General features: G+C 35.6%; 1 non-coding gene across 1 annotated transcript; it reads right to left on the bottom strand.

Annotated features, from left to right (window-relative positions):
- Positions 1 to 2250: 2250 nt before the first annotated feature.
- On the bottom strand, positions 2251 to 2409 carry LOC128778487 (U1 spliceosomal RNA). The gene has a single exon (XR_008424073.1). It is a non-coding gene; the product is annotated as a U1 spliceosomal RNA (small nuclear RNA).
- Between the last annotated feature and the right edge of the window lie 19316 nt (positions 2410 to 21725).

Raw genomic sequence — 21725 nt, forward strand, 5'->3', positions numbered from 1 at the left:
ATGTATATATGTAACACTGAAGAAAAGAATTAAGGAAGACCTTGCCACTCAGTGGAAGTATATATTCATTGAATGGAACACTTGATATTGTTTGTTTGTTCTCTAGAAATTGATCTTCATCCAATGCAATCACAATAAGAATTTCAACAGAATTTTTTCCTAGACATTGGCAAGCTGTTAAAATATTTCATAAACATTTTATATACTCTATGGAGAATATGCAGGAAAAAGCATTTGGTAGAATTCAGCATTCTTTTATGGTAAATAACAACAAAAACTGCAAACTGCAAATAGATGAAAGGCGTTTCCAAAACCTATAGTTAGCATTATACTCAATGAAGAAATGTTGAATGCTTTCCTCCATAGATGGGGAACCAGGCAATGATGTCCATTCTCACACTACTATTCAACATTGTACTATTGGCCCTAACTATCGAAATACAGTCAGTAATAAAATCCCTTAATGTCAAGAAGGAAGGAGAAAAAGTTTTATTTGAGGATGAATTCATGGTTAAGTGAAAAAATCTAACTACATTGGAGCACGTGGGTGGTTCTCAGTTAAGCATCCAGCTCTTGGTTTCAGCTCAGGTCATGATCCCATGGTTCATGAGTTTGAGCACAGAGCCTGCTTGGGAATTTTCTCTCTCTTTCTCTCCCCCTCTGCCCCTCCTTTGCTTACACTCCCTCTATCGAAGTAAATAAATAAACTAAAAAGCAAAACAAAACAAAAAAACCCAAAAAGCAATTACATGAAGTAATATGTGAAATTAGTAATGTTAAAGGAGACAGTTTAATAGAACATGCATAAGAGCTTTTCATTGAAGACTACAGAAAATAAAAAGAATTGCATGGCAAGTTTCCCAAATTGGTCTATAGATTAAATGCAATCCCAACAAAAATTCTTGTAGAGTTTTTTGGTAGAATTTCATAGTTCAAAAATGTACATGGGAATGTGCATGACCTAGAATAGTCAAATAACTTTTTAAAAGAACAAAATAGGAAGATTTGCACTGCCTGATTTAAAGATAACAATAAAGTTATAATAGGACAGTACAGTATTGGTAAAAGCATAAACGTGTCAGTAGAACAAAATAGACAATCCAGAAATGGGATGACACAGATAAAATCAGTTAATTTTTGACACAAATACCAAAGCAGTTCTATCGGAAGAAGATTCTTCACCACAAATAGTGCTGAAGCAGCTGTATATTTTTATTCTGCCAAAATAAAAATAAATAACATCAACATTTACCAAGAACAAACATGACCTTGAAAAGGATCAATGTTTAAACATAACAAATGAAGGGAGCCTGAGTGGCTCTGTTGCTTAAGCATCTGGCTCTTGGTTTTGGCTCGGATCATGATTTCAGTTTGCTGGGTTTGGGCCCCCTGTTGGGCTCTGTGTGGCAGCACAGATCCTCCTTGGGATTCTCTCTCTCTCTCCCCCTCTCTCTTTCTCTCTCTCTGTCCCTCCCCCACCAGCTCTGTCTCTCTTAAATAAATAAACTTAAAAAAAATTTGGGGTGCCTAGGTGGCTCAGTCAGTTAAGCATTGACTTCGGTCAGGTCATGATTTCATAGTTTGTGAGTTCAAGTCCTGCATTGGGCTCACTGCTGTAAGCTCAGAGCCTGCTTCAGATCTTCTGTCCCCCTCTCTCTCTGCCCCTCCCCTGCTTGTGCTTTCCCTCTCTCTCTCTCTCTCTCTCTCTCTCTCTCTCTCTCAAAATAAATAAAAACATTAATAAATAAATGTAACAAATGAAGAAGAAAATATAGGAGAAAATCTTTGGTGCCTTGAAATAGGCAAATATTTCTTACATATAAACTAACAAGCATTTAGCTACAAAAAAAAATTGCCTTTATCATTAAACCTTTTCTTTGAAGAAAACCCTTAAAAAATGAAAGGAAAGCTATGTAAAGGGAAAAATATTCGCTATACATATATTTTACAAAGAAACCATATCCAGAACATAAAAAGAACTTGTGTGACTCAGTAATAAAACCAAAAAAGAAAAAAAAACAATTAAAAATGGGCAAAAAAATTGAACAGACCCTTCACAAAAGCAAATATACAAATGCCAAATTTACTCAAAGTAGATGCTTAAATCACTCAACAGAAAAAAATGAAAATCACAATTAGATATCACTGTATAGTCACTAGATTGATTATAATTTAATTTTTTCTTCCTTCCTTTCTTCCTTTCTTTCTTTCTTTCTTTCTTTGTTTCTTTGTTTCTTTGTTTCTTTTCTTTCTTTCACGAATGCAGTCCCCCGCTACCACAGATTATGCAGTCGAGTAGGCCTCATTTGAGGAAATTGCAGCAGTCAGCACATCTGGAGTGCAATGGATACGCCTTGCCCTGGGAAAACCACCTTAGTGATCATGGTGTCTCCCCTGCTAGATAAGTGTGGATTGATTAAAATTTTAAAACTGACCTTTTCAAGCAAGTGTTGATGAAGATATGACACAATTGGGACTCTTAATTTTTTTTAAAATGTTTATTTTTGAGAAAGAGAGAGACAGAGCATGAGCAGGGGAGGGGCAGAGAAAGAGGGAGACACAAAATCTGAAGCAGGCTCCAGGCTCCCAGCTATTATCACAGAGCCTGACATGGGGCTTGAACTCAAGAACCGCGAGATCATGACCTGAGCCGAGGTTGGATGCTCAACCAAATGAGCCACCCAGGAGCCCCTTGAACTCTTAAACACTAACATGGGGATAAACATCTACAATTACTCTATAAAATTATTTTGAAATTTCTTAGTAAGTTAAATGTGGTTGTAGTTTGGGAGTTGGACATTCAGCTTCTAGGTATTTATTAAAGTCCTCACAAATACTTGTACCCAGATGTTTATTTAAAATTTTTTTCTTATACAAATGTTTATAATACCTTTGTTTATAACTCCTCAAACTTGAAACACCACAAATATCCATTAACAAGTAATTGGTTAACCAAAACATGGCATATCCATGCACTGGAATACTATTCGGTAATGAAAACAAATGAATTACTGATAAACCTAGTAACATAGATGAATCTTGAAATTAGTATGCTGAGTGACTCTAGGAAACACCATTTTCTTTTGTTTGTTTTGTTTTTGGTCATTGTAGATTTCTTTGCATTTTACAGATTACATATATATATACACACACACACACACACACACACACACATATGTATATGTATGTATATAATATGTAATATATTGTTGCAGACTATGAGTCTGGACTTCTCTCTTGTCCAGCAAGAGAGTGGACACAAAATTGAAAACTAGAGAGGCTGATGTCCGAGAGGCTATGAGAGCTCTGAACAGGGGTTTTTGTCTCCATATTTATTGAGCTCACAAGATATTACCCACGTGGTGAATGTGAAGAAAACAACATCTTACACACGTGAATGTGGAGAAAACAACCAGACAGTATTCATTAACTTGTATGTGTAAGAAGCAAAGGGTCTGGGGGGTAAGTGGAGTTTGTGAGTAAAGTACAATAGTATACTGGACTTAGATGGAAAGTAATTTCCTGCAGGTGGTATAACAAGTTACTTGTGATCCCATTACAATAGCTCACTAGCTGACCTCAGGTGCTTTTGCCCCGTGGTGGTGGTTTTCTGCCCTAAGCTTTTTTTTTTAACCCATTTTTGTAAGTAGAACCTATTTCCCCACAATATATAATATATATAATAATATATGTTACATGTATATATAATAATATGTATTATATACATATGTAATAGTTTATATTATATACATATAATATGTATACATATGTAATAGTTTATATTATATACATATAATATGTATACACAAACACACATAAATACATGTATATGTATATATGCCATATATATGTCATACATATGTCCACCTAGGCATTTATCAATTTTGTTATATTTTTGAAATAACCAAATTTTGGCGTTATGGTTTTCTTTTACTTTTAGTATGTTTTCTATTTTACTGATTTGGACATTTTTGATTAATCTTTTGTTTTTATTATGTTGCTTATTTATTTTTTTCATTTATTCTTGCTAGTTTCTTGTGAAGGTAGCTTTATTCTTTGTTAACATAAGCGTTTTAAGGGTATAAATTTCCCTCTTAGGACTGCTTTCACAACATTCCCAAAATTTTGAAAAATTATGTTTTATTAATATTCACTTAGAAACATGTATGGTTTTCTTTGCAATTTGTTCCTTTACCCATAGGTTTCTCAGTATTTGGGAATGTTTTAGCTGTCTTATTGTTGGTTTATAATTCAGTCTCATGATAGTTGGAGAGTCTCTTCTGTATGTTTGCATCCTTTGAAATGTGTGGCTCAGGGCATAGTCTCTCCTGGTGGATGTTACATGTGTTCTTGAAAAAAGTGAATTGTGTAAGTTTTGTGTGCTATCTAAATGTCACTTAGTTGAAGTTGATTGATAGTCTTATTCCAATCTTTGATATTACAGCTGAATTTTTTCCCACTTGTTCTAACTTGATCAAGATATCATGGATAGAAGGGTGTTAAAATCTCCAATAATGATTGTCGGTTTATCTCTTCCCCCCTTTGGTTCTGTAAGGTTTGCTTTATGTGTCTTGAAGTTCTTTTATTAGGCAAATAGCATTTAGTTTGCTACTATCTTCTTGATGAATTGATGAGTTGTTATTATAAAGTAAACCTTTCTATTTGTGGTAATGTTTTGTCTTAAAGTATACTTTTGTGAGATTAATATACACACGAGTTTACTTTTGCTTATTGCTTCTATGGTATATTTTCCCCATAATTTGCTTTAAATCTATACCTGTGCTTATATTCAAAGTGCATATTTAGAAAAAAAAGATTTAGTTGGATATTGATTTTTTTAATCAATTTTTCCTCTTAGTTGGAGTGTTTAATCCATTCATATAAGTAAATAAACTCACAATGTACCTAATTGGGCTTATCTGTAATGTTAATGTTTGTTTCCTATTTGTGCTTTTGTTCCTGCTCTTTTGTTTCTTTTTCCCTGCCATCAGTACACACACACACACACACACACACACACACACACGCGTGCACGCACACACACATTTAAGTACATACACATATACACACATTTTAGTATTTCATTCTTTCTTCTCTGATGGCTTTTTAAGTCCTAGTACCTTGTACAGTTGACCTTTGCAAATGTGAGGGATAGGGGTGTTGATTCCCTCGATAGCTGAAAATCCACGTGTAATTTTGACTTCCCAAAACCTTAACTACTAATAGCCTACTATTGGCCAGACTCCTTACTGGTAACATAAACAGTGGATTAACACATATTTTGTGTTATATATATTATATACTGTATTCTTACAATAAAGTAGGCTAGAGAAAAGAAAATGTTACAACAAAATCATAAGGAAAGTGTATTTACTGTATTTAGTGTTTATTGCAAAAAATCTGTGTATAAATGGACCTGTGTAGTTCAAATCATATTCTCTTTTGTGATGCTGGTGTATTACAATTTATCTTTAATTTTTCAACTTAGTTGAGTATTTTACCACTTCACATATAATGTAAGAATATTATAATAAAATAATTCCACTTACTATTACCCATTCTCTAATCCACTGCTGTCCTATATTTTACTTACACATATGTCATGAACTCTACAATATATTGTTACTTTTGTTTAGTGAGTTTTCTTTAAAAAATAAGAAGGAAAAGTAGTCTTTTAAATTTACCCATATATTTACTTCTCTTTGTTTTCTTCATTTATTTTTGTTCAAATGAATTCTCATCAGGTATTATTCCCTTCACCATGCATGACGCATTTTCTTGGCATCTCTTAGGAGTCTGCAGATGAATTCTTAGCCTTGTTTTATCTGAAAAAGGACTTTCACTTTGTCAAGGATATTTTTACCAGATACAGAATTCTTGTTGACAGTGTTATTTTATATCCAGAAGTTAAAAGGTGTCATTTTATTGTTCACTGGATTCCATTATTCTTGTGTTTTTCTTGAATATATTGTTTCTCTTTTCCAGGGCTTTTTTATCTTATTGTTTTTCTTTTTTTAAGTTTTCCACAATTTGACTACGAGGAACTTAGTTTTGCATTTCTTTGTGTTTGTATTTTTGGGTTTTGATAAGCTCCTCCAAATATGTGGGCTGGTCTTCCAGTCATAGCTAGAAATATCGTGGCCAGTGATTGTTCAAATATGTTTTCTGTTTCATTCTCTCTTTACCTTTTGTGAGGTTTCACTTAAACATAGATCACTACACTATCCATAAGTCTTTGAGAACTATTTCTTTTCAATGCTTTTTTTTTCACTGTGCTTCAATTTGTATAACTACTATTATTCTATCTTTATGTTCATTGATTCTTTTCCTTGTGTCCAATCTATTGATCATATCTAATGAGTTTTTTATTTCAAATACTATATTTTTCAGTTCAAGGATTTTCATTGTTTTCTTTTTTTTTAATTTTTAATTTCCTATATTTTCATCTCTTCACTTCGCATACTTCATTTTCCTGTGCTTTCTTTAGCAGATTTAATTTCAAAGTATGGGTCACCTCTAGATCTATTTCTATTTCATATTTCTTCTTTTAATCATTGTAATATTTTCTGGGTTGTCTTATTATAGTTGATTAATAGACATTGTGGATAACACATTGTAGAGACCCATTTTTCCTTTGTCTTTCTTTGAAAAATGCTACCTTTTGTTTTGAAAGGCAATTAAATTACTGGTAGATCACTTGGTCACGGTGGGGCTGTTGGAATGGTTCATTTCAGTTTTGCCTTTACTATTGGGATAGATTTCTTAGTTGTGGAACATGATCTTCACTCATAAGTTGTAGTCTTAATAGAATTTCAGTGTATAACTGTTAAGTATTTATCAAGCCTCTATCACCCTGACGGATTGAATTCCTAAGTCTGTGTCCCAGGTGGTGGGCAGCTTCTGAAATCACCAGTTAGTTTCTTTAAACTCTCAGCTCTTGTTTTTCCTGGACCTCTTAGACTTTCTCTAAGTTCAGGAGTCACTTAAGAATTTTAGCAGAGTTCATACTTAGATTTTAGGATCTCTTCTGTGGATCCCATCTTTATCGGATTTTCCCTTTAACTTTCTTCTCTTTTGGAAGCCTTGAACTCTTAATGCCTGACTAGTCATCCCAGTAAAACTAGTATGTTCTGATGAAGCTGTATCATCTACTTCAACAGACCTGGAGACTTCGCTGAAGGTGGGGAATACATACATTTGGGTCTCATCTTAGTTCCCTTTTTTTCAGATTTCCTAACACCTATAGTTACTACCTGGTCTCCAGTGTTTTTGAACAATAGTTTTGTAATATTTTGTATACCATATAAAATTGCTCTTGGTAGGAGAGTTTTCTAATATAAGCTACCTTGTCATTACCTGAAACCAGAACAAATTTAATATTTTTGTTACAGAGTTCTGAATGGAATTTTAAATCTCGGGATTGTGGTCAAAGTCTCCAACTTGAGGACAGTATATACTAAATAATCTTCAGATGTTCACCAAACCTAATATGGATAGCATAACTCCTCAATCAATAAGTAAAATTTCAAGAGAACCACTCAGAGATTGGGAATGGCTACACACAGGAAAAATTGGTAAATAATTATTTGCTTGGATATTTCCTTAGGAGATAACAATTGCTGATGTATCTCTGGGTTGTTGATACATGCAAAGGAATAGGACCGAGAAAGCAGTGATTGAATTAAAATATAAAATCCAAATTTCTTCCTTGCTGATTCAAACTGTTTAATGTGCTAGGTACATGACACTGATTTTATCATGAGGATCTAAGATGATACATGTGAAAAATGAAACATGGACTGGTCTCAGGAGTGAGCTTTGCCAAAACAGAGTTGTGGAGTGGGTACTGTAATCTGGTTATTCCTACTGTGAACCCATTCAATTCAACGATATATTTTAGGTGTGTGTAATATAGTCGAAGTACTTACTCTTTAACAATTGATTTTTTTTCAATTGCCAAATAATTTATATAGTAGGCATAATTTACAAGTATAAGGCAGAAGTAGAAATCTACCATTTCCAATTCATTGATATTAAGTAATCATGTGTTATAAAGAGAAAACAAATGCAAATTGTTGGATTCTGAGGCAAAGGTTACATTGTTGGTATCTTTAATTTTTGTGCATTCAGTTTGAAAAACATTTTTATTTTGTTTCTGGTTTATCTTACTTAATTTTTAAAACCTTGAAAATTGACTGAAGAGTGTACTTTTAACATCTTAAGTCTGTGCCTCTGTTGTTCGATACCTGTATTGTTGAAAATTTCAGGCTAGTGTCTGAATCGCTGAGGTTTATCATGATAAATTGTGTGCAGACTCTATTTTCTGGACCTCAGTGTCTTGTCCTATAAACCATGAGAAGTGGACTTGATCTCTGAGGTCCCGCTCTTTTTATGAATCTCTCACTGCCACCTGCTGAGTTTTTATAGACAAATGCTGGTTTCAACCAACACTACTGTTCCGAAGAATTCTGGATAAACACTTGAAGGGTGAAGGGGCAATTTGGATGACTCATCCACACTTCTAGACTGGTTAGTTTGATACCAGTGACCACAACACATGAAAACACTGCTGTGAGGTGATGACAGGACTTTTCTCTAAGCATTTTGTCACATAACTTTCGGATGAACTTATTTGAAAAAACTTTTCCATCTTTAAGGCCTTTTTGTCACACTCACAGACACAAACATACACACAGCTGTTGTGTTTACAAATCTAATTGTTTTGCTAATAGTATAGAGAAGTGGTCTTCAACCAGGAGATTTTTTTTTCCCTTAGGTGGCACCTGGCAATATCATGGACTTTTTTATTTGTCACAGTTGGGGAATGTGAGTTATCAGCATCTACTGGGTAGGTATCAGGGATGCTGCTGAAAATTCTACAATGTGTAGTGCAGTCTCATAATAAAGAATTATCTGACCTAAAATAACCACAGTGTCAAGTTTGGGAAACCCAGACCTAGAGAGAAAAGTTTTAGATTGATGGTAGCCAAGCCAAATCCATGTGAAGCAAATAATAAAATTCAATTCAACAATATATGTTAGGCATTTGTAATGTAGTTTAAGTACTTACTGTTTAATAATTTAATAATTATAACCATATTTTAATTAATAAATTAATACTTAATTATTTTAACATTTAATTAATATTTAATATCAATATTAATAAACAATTAAATATTAATAAGTATATAAATATAATAAATATAAATATAATCAATAAATAATTAATTTAACATTTCAAAAGTTAATCAATTCAATTAATATTTAATAATTGTAATTATATACAATTGCATATAATTATAATTGTTTATAATATAATTATAAATTATGATTATAATATATGATTAAAATATGGTTATATTATAATTATAATTTAATAGTATATGATTAAAATATGAGTATATTATAAATAATTATAATTTAATAATTGATTTTTATAGATTGTGTTGCCTTTCTCCATTTTTTTTTTGTCACGTTGCTAGCTGCCTACTCTATAAGGAAAAATCTAGTACTTTGATCCCTTTCTTCCCTTTTGTCTTTCTTTGTTTACTATTTATTCATAAAGGGGGTCTTCATTTCTAATCATAAACTGAAGTTATGCTGCAACGGGGATTAGTATGAGCAAAAGGGCAATGCTACACTCGAAAAATGTCAGAATATAGGGCACACAGTTTTCTTGTCTTCATTCCAAGGGGATGGAGGAGCTATCTGTCCCTCACGATGGTAGATGGCAGCAGGTTAAATCAAGGCCTTGGTCACACAGTATTTAAAAATAGCAAGAATAGAAGGAGGCCAAAATGCAAAGATATTTGGGATACTGATCTTAGGTAAATTTTGTTTAAACTGAAAGGTGAATCCACAGAGCCATCTGAATTCAAGCAAGTTAGTGAGTAATATAAGGACTTTTATATAGGAACTGACGGAACGTTTCTCTAGAATCTGTGGGGCATCACTTCTCTTTGCATGTAGAGCTTCACAGGATCAGAGATTTCATATGAGTTTGTACTGTGTTCACAGTTAAGGTCTGCCATGAACTAGTTATGTGAAATTAGAAATTTGTTCTCAATTATTTTCTCATCTGGAAGTGGACTTAATATACCATTTGGGTCATAAAGATGTTGTCAAGAGTAAACAATGTAAAATAGGTAAAAATTACAGCATGATGCATAATTGAGTGAATTATCAGTAATCGTGACCCATAGTTATCAACAGTTATACTCCAAGTGACTGCACATTTTTAAAAATTTTTAAATTTATTTATTTACTTAGAGAGAGAGTGAGAGAGAGATAGAGAGCCTGAGTGCAAGCGGACGAGAGGCAGAAAGGGAGGGAGAGAGAAAATGCTGTCAGCACAGAGCTCGATGCAAGGCTTGATCTTAGCAACTGTGAAATCATGACCTGAGCCAAAACCAAGAGTCAGATGCTTAACTGACTGAGCCACCCAGGCACCCCTGATCTTCCCTTTTCAGGCACCCCTGATCTCTTCCTCACTTTTATCATATCTTTGTTTAAACATCTTAATTTCAAGTATGGCCTTTTTCTGGCTGTTTAAACCTCTAATATTTCTTAGTATTTTGTATATCCCTTCTGGCTTTTTTTGGTAATAGTTAACATTGTTATACAACATTTAATTTGTTTTTATTTCTTAATTTTTGTCTTCTGCAATAATATAAGCTTTTTCAGGTCAAGGAGTATTTTGTCTATTTTATACGTCATGGTATCCTCAGAGTCTGTAACCTAGTACAGAGCAGGCACTCAACTGCTCAGTATTTGTGGATGAATGAATAAATAACAAAATTTGTTCTGCAAGGAAATGATGTAGCCCTCTGTCTTTCTAACCTGTGCATGTTCTTTTTTTCTCATTGGCAGTTGAATTATCCCAAGCTTTCTTGTACTATGACAATTATTGACAATTTATTATGACAATAGGAAAAGCACTTTAATTTCTATTTGACAGAAAGGGTTCATTACTCTGTGATGGGATAATATTTTGAAATAGGAACTGGTGGCCTTTCTCTTTGTATTTCCTATAAACCTGACCTATTTCCCACTTGGTCAGGAGCCAGAACTTGCCACATCCATGCCTTAGGAAAAGTTTGTTACAGCTGAAAAGAGGAGTAACAGTTTAGGTTTCAAAATCATAGGACCCAAGGGAACTCAAAGCTATGAAAACATGTAGCAACTCAGAGCAAGATTTCCTTCCCTTGTAAGTAGCATAGATTCCCTGGGTGATGGGGAATTGGAGAGTCAGGGGCAGAATTAACAGGGAATAGGTGGCAGGAGAGAAAGGGAGATGTTTACCTTGGCTCTCTGTTAGCATAGCAATTCCAGATAGATTTGAAAATGCAAGTACAGAGAGAACCCATGCTTCATTTTCTGACTAGTAATCAAGACAGAAGAAGGGCTCTAGAGTGAAAATGGCCATGTGGTTGACCTGGGAAGATGGACCTGAGACACCCTGACCCCCTCATGACATTACTGTGATCTTGGCAAACTCACCTCTGCATCCCATACCCTTTCATTTCCTGCTTTCAGGATGTCCATCACTCTTTGTTAGCATGACCAAGTTTTCATGGGCTGCTGCTGTTTTGTGGGCTCCTCACTCATGACTGCCCAAAGATGCTTCCTCTCTTCTCTATGAGAGGAAAATGGCCCTCATGTCCTTAATGTACAAATCCCCTTTGTTGATATCAAGTCTTATTTCTAGAAGGCACTTCCATTTTATGAAAATCTCTCCTGCAAGTCTATGTAGTATTTACTTTTCACTCTCTTGTGAATAGTTCTTTCTTGATAAGAAAAGTAGAGAATTTTCGAATATAGTTGGGATTTTTACTCCAATTATTCTAGGCCCATGGTTTTGTGTAAGGCTCATCTTCTGACATACCAGAAGCAGTGCAAACCAGTGAGATTTTTTGCATTTGCTCTTCTGGAAATTTCTTTACTTCAACCAGTACTCTTTTGGAGTGAAAAACTTTTCTTTCCCCCTGCATTATTAAAACCTTCCCTCAACAGAGAATTATCTAGCAATCCATGTCCCCAGCCCATCTCCAAAGCCTCATTGGGTTTATTGGCAGGTGAAATGGTTTGCAGATCTTAGGATGTGGAAAGAATGGCTGATTTCCCTGTCAACTGTGTTAACATGTCCTTTCTTCATTTTCTGGTTCATTGCCTGCTGCCTGCCTTGTTGCCTTACAATTGGGCTCAGGAGTATCAAGATAACCAGTTATTTCAGTGGTCTCTTATGATTGGATATGCCACATTTCTGCCAGAATACTGCATGCTGGCTATGTTTCTAGCCATTGCATCTCTGATTGGGAGTCAATTTCCACTTGTTGGCTGATTGTGTTTACTGAGAAGACCTAAAATACTTTATATCTAGACCTCCATATCTGAGTGGGAGATAACATTAAAACTTCACAGCTGCCACAATAGCTGCAGTAAAAGAACCAGGCTCAAAACATCTGTGTCGAAGTAGTGTGGTTCTGTGACAGTAACCCAGGTAGATGTGAAACAAAAATTTCCAAAAAACAATGGCAGTGTAAATTGAGTAAATTTCTATTCACAAATAGAAAGAACATTAGAAAATAAAATCAGAACTATTTTTACTGGATAGGAATAGTGAGATATAAGGATGACTTTCATTTGTTTATTTTGAGAAAGAGAAAGGGGGAGTGAGAGTGTGTATGTGTTCACACATGGAGGAGAGGCAGAGAGAGAGAGGGAAAGAAAGAATCCCAAGCAGACAGAGCCCTATGTGGGGCTTGATCTCATGAACGGTGAGATCATGACCTGAACTGAAATCAAGAATCAGATGCTTAACTGACTGAGCCACCCAGGCATCAAATAAGGTTGAGTTTTTTAAAAAGTTTATATATTTATTATTTTAGCTTCACTGTAAGTTAGTATTATTTATTATCAAGGAAGTGGAACACAAGTGTTGGATAGGTATGTGTCACATGAGAGAAAGATGAACTGTTGTTAGTTGTCGACCATAATCATGTGTAGACAGTGGTGATAACCAAATTAGAACGCTTCTATCTCTATAACTGATTACAATTATTATTGAGAGCATAGGTGTTTGTAAATTGTTTTAAGTGTACCTGAAAACAGATGGACTTGACAGTGTCACATATAAGCCAGGGGTCACATATAAGCACCCATGTTGTGTTATTTTATTAAGCAGAATAATTTAGATGTCATAAAACTGGCTTCTAAACATCCCTGGTGCTCTCTCAGCCTTTACACTATTGATGTAATATGAACAAGATTAACAGCTTAAAAAAAAAATCTCCTTTCTATGAACATATGAAATCAATAGACCAAGACAAGTGAATCATCTTTGATTTGGGCTTTAAGTTCACATTTCCTCTTTTGAAATTCTATAGAGCTGCTTAGCTTAATCCCTGCACAAAGAAAGGCAATTTAAAACTATCAAAAGGTCCAAAGCATCTGCCTTCCCTGGGAAAAATTCTCGATGGCCTATCTGCCTAGTAACATTTGTTTAGGTGCTGGAGTGACAGGGTCATGCCTCGGCCTGCTTACTTTTCTCTGAGTCTCTCTTTGCAGATATTTCTGCCTATTGACAATTATATATTTATGTTCATTCATTATGATTCAGATGTGGAAAAAGATGCGCATATCAGCAACTTGGGCAAAGGTGACTTGACGAGAATTGAGCCTTCTCTTAAGCCCACTGTTTTTGTCCAACTTCTGTAAATATCACAGAAATTAGAAGCCTCCTTTAAAACTACCTACATTCTCTAAAAATGTTAGAAGAACGCTCCTTCCATTTTGCATTTTTCTATTTTAAAATAAATTCACATGGGAAACTGGATGATGTGATGTGGCAGTATCATCAAATTCTGTCCTTTTTATTTTTTAGTTTTTTAATGTTTGTTTCTGAGAAAGACAGAGACAGAGTGTGAGTGGGGGAGGGGCAGAGAAAGAGGGAGACACAGAATCCAAAGCAGGCTCCAGGCTCCGAGCTTTCAGCACAGAACCTGATGCAGAGTTTGAACCCATTAGCTGTGAGATCATGACCTGAGCCAAAGTCATTTGCTCAACTGACTGAGCTACCCAGGTACCCCTGGGTACCCCTAAATTCTGTCATTTTTTTTAAAGTTTATTTATTTTGAGAGAGAGAGCATGTGTGTGCAAGTGGGAGAGAGGCAGAGAAAGAGACAGAGAGACAGAGAGAATCCCAAGCAGTTTCCATGCTCACTGCCTCAATGCAGAGCTGGTCCAGGGCTCAGTCTCAAAACTGTGAGATCATGATCTGAATTGAAATCAAGAGTCAGTTGCTTAATCGACTAAACCACCCAGGAGCCCTAATCTGTGCCCTTTAATAATAGAGTAAAAGAGCAGAATTCAGCTAGCATAATACATTCAATTCAATCATTCAACAAATATTTGTAGAGTAACGATTCTCTGCAAGCCCTTTGCTAATTGGGGAACAAAACATACGAAGAATCCTGTCTTCATGTAGTTTATGTTCCAGTGAGAGGCACTGATAATAACACGTTCATTCATATTTGTATCTTCAGCACCTGTTACCCAGAGAGTGTCCAGTAAGTATGTGTGTATGGAGTGAGCGAAAAAGTGAATTCTGGAATCCATGAAGGACTTCAAAGTGATTGTTATTCCTGTTCTATTTTTCAGAAATTATTTCAGGAAACAAAATTCAGTTATAGAAAACTACCTGGTATATATACCAGAGCCGAGATGACATATACGCAGAGTAGTGCTGGCTACATCTGGCACTGTGATCACTAGTCTGTGGCTGATTCCTTATTAACAGGTATAGATATAATACTGAGTTTTTATTATAAAAATAAGTAGAATATAAATAATTTTGGATTGGATTTTTTGGTTAAGACCTCCTTCATAGTCTTCTAAGATTAAACAGCCATTTTTTTTGCAGTGAATCTTTTTTTTTTTTTATTCGTATAATTTTTTTTTTTTTTGTCACAACCAGGCATTCTGTTAGCTGCTGGGGATACAAAAATGAACAAGACATAGCCCCCGTCGCTTGAAAAGCATAGTTTAGTCTTAGATTTTAAGGGGGCAATTAACATGAAGTCAATCACAATATAGTATGATATATATAAAGTGGGGCAAGATGGGAGCTGTAGGTAAGTATAACTTTACTTTTTTTTAAATAATGCCTATTGAACAGTTCTATCTAGCCACATACAAAATCAGTGGCTCTGAGTGCACAAGAGGAAAGCACTGTAACTTTTCTAACGTGGTCCTTTTTCCCCCTGTTAAATTCAATTTACACTGATTTGGGGTTGACTTTTAGCTCCTTTGTACCAGTTCTGTGGTTATGGACAAGTATCCTAAGACTTGCTTTGTCAATTTATTAAATAAAGATAATGATGCCTACCTCAAAAAAAAAAAAAAAAAAAAAAGGAAGAATAATTTTGAAAACATATATGTAAAGATACTAGAATATATCTAACAGACTCCAAAGTAGGTACTGTTTATTATACCTCACATTATCTTTGATAGCAAATGTCAAAATTTAGAAATTGCAGACCATGGGTGATTGTGAAAAATGTATTTCCTCTTTATCATGCCCAAATCTCTCTGATTGCTACTCCACAAGGGAAATAGCTGTTCTTTGAGTGAGTAGGAAAATTAGTGTTCTCATGTTAAAAGTAAATGCACTTATGTGGTCCTGTACTTAAGAAACCCCTTTCTGAGTGTATGCCATGTTTCTGATAATATGGAAAATAAACATTTTTGCTTTTCTGTCATCAGAGTACATTATGCAAGGAGATGTTACTAGGAATGTTCTATACCTATCAGAGATCAGATGTGTATATGAACTTCTCTTATTTCACCTATTTATCTGGGGGCACAGGCCTTGCTGGATAACTGGCTTGGTTTTAAAATGTGATCCTGCTTCATTTAAGAACTGAAAGAAAACAGATACATAAATTTTCTAGTGGTCAAAGAAAAGAAAAATGACACATTAGTGACAGCTCAGTGAGAGTGTATTTCACATCCTCCATGTCATGCATTTTACTCTTGGTACAATTTATATGAACAAAATATGTCCTTAACGGGAGCTTATCATATATCCTAGGTTAAAACATTTTTAAAAAACCTGGTTTTATGCAAAGCTCTGTATTTGTTTTGTAACACAGTGAAATCCCAAAAATATCAGCTTCTCTCAGTCCAAGTTCACATCATTATATAGTTATAAAATATACTTTTCTGTATCTATATATTAATTTTATGAGTAAAATAATATAATTTATATTTGAAATCAATTAGAATATTGCCTTAAAAGATACCATGTTCTCTGTATAAAGCCAAAAATAAAACATTGAATTTCAATTAAGCAGACATATTGGTTCCAGAAGATATATAATTTACTTGGAAGCCATCCAAATAAATGTATTATTTTTTGTTAAAATGCTCTAGCTTTACTTTTTATGAGTGCTGAACAGACCTTTCTGATGTTCACTGGGCTTTGTGGCATATGTCCTGACGAGTATTGTTTTTCAATGTCTGTTGCATAACAAAAAGCTGGAGTTGATCCCTGCGTGCAGTGTGGTTTGTCTCTTTTGAGTTCACAGGCAACAATAACCTCTCATCATGATTACAGAGTCTCTTGCAGAAAGATGGGTCTAATCCCAGTGCTCCATCAACTCAGTAATCTATTCCAATCAGTATGTGATGGATTTGACAGGCCATCTCTAGCCAAGTGAGACACATTCAGGCAGGTCAAGCAACTTAGCAGTCTGTGCAAAATATTGGGGCATATCCTTGTGCTGCATAAAAAACTATACATGCTAAAATCATGTCTGGTTTTTGTTGATAGAGAACAGATATAACAAGTGTCCAGATCTACAGTTCACAACACCCCCGTTATTCTAGTCATTGGACACATCCATTCAACAATAAAAATTAAGGACAAATAACCTGAGGTATTACATTTGTAACAATGGCAGTAATTCAAGGTTATTAAATGAGCTAATTGTTGCAATACATGAGATTTTCTTAAAGCATTTTTATGTTTCTTACAAATCCCTCACTTCTGAAGATCATGAATCAACCCTCACAATTCAATTTTGAAAGGCATAAATAAATAAATAAATGTATATAAATATATATTTAAAGATACAGTTTAAGATAGCAAGCATCATCTTTCTCTATATATTAAATGTAATAACAAGAAAAGGACTCATTTAAAAAAGAAATCATGGTATTCTTCAAATCTAGCTCCTGTACGAAGTCATTTCTTATTCTCAAGACTGGGAAACATGGAAAGAAGCCCTTCTATGGAATATGTCACACTTGAAGATTTTATTTTAACTAGGGAAGATTAGTCTCACTTATGTATTTTTTTTCCTTTTTTATATTAGCACTTACAAGACAAGGAAAGAATTTAGAAACCTGTAATTACTCAATATATACGTATTGCTCTAGCTGATAATAATGATAATGAAATACAAAATGTCTTTTATAAGAGGCAGAATCAAAACTTAAAATCCACAGATAATAAGTGGTGTTTCATGTTTTTGTCCTAGGGACAAAATCAGTTGTGAATTTAAAGTGTTTCTTAAGATAAAATAGAAGTCATGTAAAATAGTTCAACGTTACCCTATTTCACAAGCCTTTTTTCTTTTTTAAATACACACCCTGGCAACTTACTTTGGGTATGTTTGATTTAACTGCCATTTGAAAGATTTCAGTATACTCCAAATACTAGAATAAAAACAACTTAGTAAATGTACTTCAACTACTTTTGATGTCTGATAAAAGCAGGGTTAGGGAAATTTTTGAAAGGATATCAATTTAAAGTGCTTACTTTTCATGCTCTACTGTTTCCTGACTTTTCCCCCTAGAGCTCAGCTGGCTCCCATGATTTAACAGCAAGATTTAAATAAAAAAGAAATCCTAATCTTTCCATCCTTCTTTGCCTTAGGGCTAGATTGTACACAGTAGCTGTTAATCTAAAAGTTTTATCTAAGATTTTGAAAAGCAGCTTTGCATGTGATGTGAAAATAGCATAACCTCAAAGCACTAAAAGTGTTTTCCATTTTCTCTAATGAGAATGTAACTCAAAGAAGCAGAATTCTTGTACAAATGTATCTTGAGTCTTTAGTGGCCACGTAACTGTAAGTGGGTGCATCTTAATACTAGCCTCTGTTCCTACCCACTCCCCAGCACCCGGTGTGTGGATTTGCTTGAAGTAGCTGGAGGGTGTTTGGCTAAAAATACATGGGAAACAAACCACGGTGTTTGTGGCAGCACTGAAGTGAATCTTCTGTTACCGAATACCTGCACAACCTTTTAATTCGGTAATGTCCTTTATTGTTGGATTTCTGCTCATTGTAGTGAGTGGAGACTGTTCTTTGGGTTTGGCACTTTAATCACTGGAGTGTATCAACAAATTCCCTGTTGACCATAATAAAGGAAGTAATTGGTTTTAAATAAAAGAACCTTTCTTATAATAAAGGTAAAACTTAAGACAAAGTAAGAGGTCTGATTTGGAAAACACTAAGTAGATTTTTGCTATGATTGGGAAGGGAAGAATATCTTTAGAAGCTCTTTAGTAAGATACATCTGAGGCAAGAAAATGCTGTGTTTAGTCTCATCAGAAGATGATGGCACATTCTTGTTCTTAACCCAGAAAAGAAATAGAAAAGAACTTTAAAAAGAATTAAAAAAAAAACAAAACAACAACTGGCAAAGCCTGTAAACATTTCCTTCTCGGTATGTTTCATCCATCATTCGTTAATTTTCATCAGGTTTCATGGATACGAATTGTAGGATTGTTTTGGAAGTAATTGAATTGGGCTAAGGTTAGAGGTAGCTTCTAACTTAAACTTAACCATTTAACAGATTCCTTCCAAAGACTGAGAATCTACATTAAAAGGAAAATAGCAGCAAGGGAGCTAGCTAATGTCTCTGAGCTGTGTAATTCCGCCCTTGACCACCCGTGTCATTGTCACCCCACAGAACCTTGAACTCTGCCTGCCAGAAATCTGCATTAGGACACTGCCCTGACTCCCACTGCTTTTCAAGGGTCTCTGTGGGGGAGCAAAACAGAGATTAATATGCGTTGAAAAATCAGATGCCCTCAGCACATTTTTGTCTGACCTTTGCACAGTTAAACGAAAATATTTCCTCGCTGGGAGTTTTTGGCTTCATGTCAGGTTTGCAGGAGGAAAAAAAAAAAAAGTTCTCACAGTATAAGGAAGAAGGGATGCTCATCAGTGCACCTTGACAGATATTAGTAGTAGAGAGGTGATTCCAGGCAGGCTTGTCTCTCCTTCCTTTCCTCTGCTCTTGGTGTTCTACCCTGGGGCAGAATAACTGATGGAAAATTACATGTATAGAAGAGTTGAATACTGCTTTAAAATGCCAATAAGGCAGGGGCGCCTGGGTGGCGCAGTCGGTTAAGCGTCTGACTTCAGCCAGGTCACGATCTCACGGTCCGTGAGTTCAAGCCCCGCGTCAGGCTCTGGGCTGATGGCTCAGAGCCTGGAGCCTGTTTCCGATTCTGTGTCTCCCTCTCTCTCTGTCCCTCCCCCGTTCATGCTCTGTCTCTCTCTGTCCCAAAAATAAATAAACGTTGAAAAAAAAAAAAAAATGCCAATAAGGCAAGCTTGGGAGCAGACAATAGAAGCTTTATTTCATTTTATTTTATTTTGCTCTGGAATGTTCTGTATGCCAAAGCCTGTGGCGGAGCTAGGTGAGTTGGAGAAAATCAGACGTGTAGAAAGTTAACCTTGAACAAAGAAATCACCAAAAGCTTCATGTCTGCTGTGCAGAAAGCTTTTTCAGGGGCAAAGCCAAATCAATTGCCATGAAATATGTGGCTAACACAAATGCAAAAGATTTTCCTCACTTCCTTCCCTCCACAAAGATTTTTCATAGTCTCTTTCTTCTTCTTCCTTTTTTTTTTTCTTCTTGCCCAAAGTGCCCGAGGGAAGTTACGCAGGCTAGTAGCAAGAGATTGGCATTGTCTTTGTCTTGTGAACATTGTGGGCTTTAGGGCTAAGCTGGATCCTGCCTGCTCCCTTGTCTTCTGTCCGTCTTTCACCCATGGAATCTGGGGGGACTCTGCTGTCACTGTCTTGCCAGGATGGGAAAAGAATAGGCAGTGAGTGAAGGTTGTTACTATGTGTCAAAGTCTAGAGGAGAGGCAGTTAAGATATAAAAAAAAATGGAAGTCCTGGAAACCAATGTTGTTGATCTGAGAGAATGTAGCTCTGAGAGGGGCTAGGTATGATGGTCTGGGGTTGCATGATGCCATGGGGGAATTCCATTATACGGCTGGGTAGGAGTTTAGTCATTGTCCAGCCTGGTAGCCTAACCTTGGATTTGTGTAGGTCATTGCCTGAGCATAGCAAGCAGAAGCAGAGAGGTGGCCCAGAGTCAGTGTCCTGTAAAGAGAGGAGGGAAAAAAAGGGCAAGAAAATCCCTCTCAGTATTAAGAGCAATCTAATTTTGAACAGAAAAGCTTTCAACTTGTTTTGCCTGTTAGAAGAAAGCTAAATAAGGAGAATGAATTTTAGTTCAGTTTTCTCTATTTTTTTCCCCTTCCCTATCTTCTCTTTTTCAAGTGATAGAACCAAGTGGTTTTTTGTTTTGTTGTGTTTTTTGGTGAGAAGGAAGTTGAATATATTCGACCACCAGAAATCCACCTTATTGTTCACTTGTAATGGGAACAGTCTTTCTTTTTTTTTTTTTTTTTTTTTTTAACATTTATTTATTTTTGAGACAGAGAGAGACAGAGCATGAACGGGGGAGGGTCAGAGAGAGGGAGACACAGAATCTGAAACAGGCTCCAGGCTCCGAGCTGTCAGCACAGAGCCCGATGCGGGGCTTGAACTCACTGACCTCGAGATCATGACCTGAGCCGAAGTCAGCCGCTTAACCGACTGAGCCACCCAGGCGCCCCGGGAACAGTCTTTCAAAACATGGAAGTTATAGTGATCCAGTAGACCTGGTTCTGTGTTGTTTGTGTGGACGTGTGCCTTTGTCTCCCTGCTCAGAATCCTCATGGGAAGCTTCCATTGAGAATCCCTTTCTGTTATAAAAAATCCCTGGAACCATTTGGTGAGACCTCCGAGAATAAAAGGTAATATGGTAAGATAGGCGCTTCCTTGGCCCTGACTTCCCTAAACAGTTCAATTAGCTGTCCTAGGATGAGAAATGGAAGCTGTGGTCACAAAATGTTGTCCTAGCTGCAGACTGAGGGTCTTTTGATATATTAACATCATTAATAATAACATGTCCTGTGTCGCTTTTTGGGGTTAGTAGAGAATGTGAGGATTATATGAATTGATAAAACTTGTTTTCTGTGAATGTTATTGATTGAATTAGAAATGGTGTGCTTTGTGGGGGTATTCTTCCTCATCATTAAAATAATTCACGCTGTCAACACACCTTGAAAAGATTAAAGCGAATATACCTTGAGGTAATTAACAGGGAGGAATTACTTCATAGACTAGAAACAGACATTCTGCTATTTTTCTCTTTTCCAACCTGATTGTCTTCTTACAAGGAATGATTCTGCCACCTTGAGCAGCATGCTCTCCTTGTTTTTTCCCCACGAGGAAACATTAATCAGTTTCTGATTACTGTCTTATGCTTGTCAGGAGGTAGATGGAAGTTTCAAGAAGAATTTAAGAGAATTTGTAAACTCTAGCTCTGGGAATTGAGTGAACATATTAAATGGGGGAAGTTAGTCACCAGGGTGA

This window comes from Panthera pardus, unplaced genomic scaffold, assembly GCF_024362965.1.
Source record: "Panthera pardus isolate Hobbes unplaced genomic scaffold, ASM2436296v1 HiC_scaffold_2, whole genome shotgun sequence".
Lineage (NCBI taxonomy): Eukaryota > Metazoa > Chordata > Mammalia > Carnivora > Felidae > Panthera > Panthera pardus.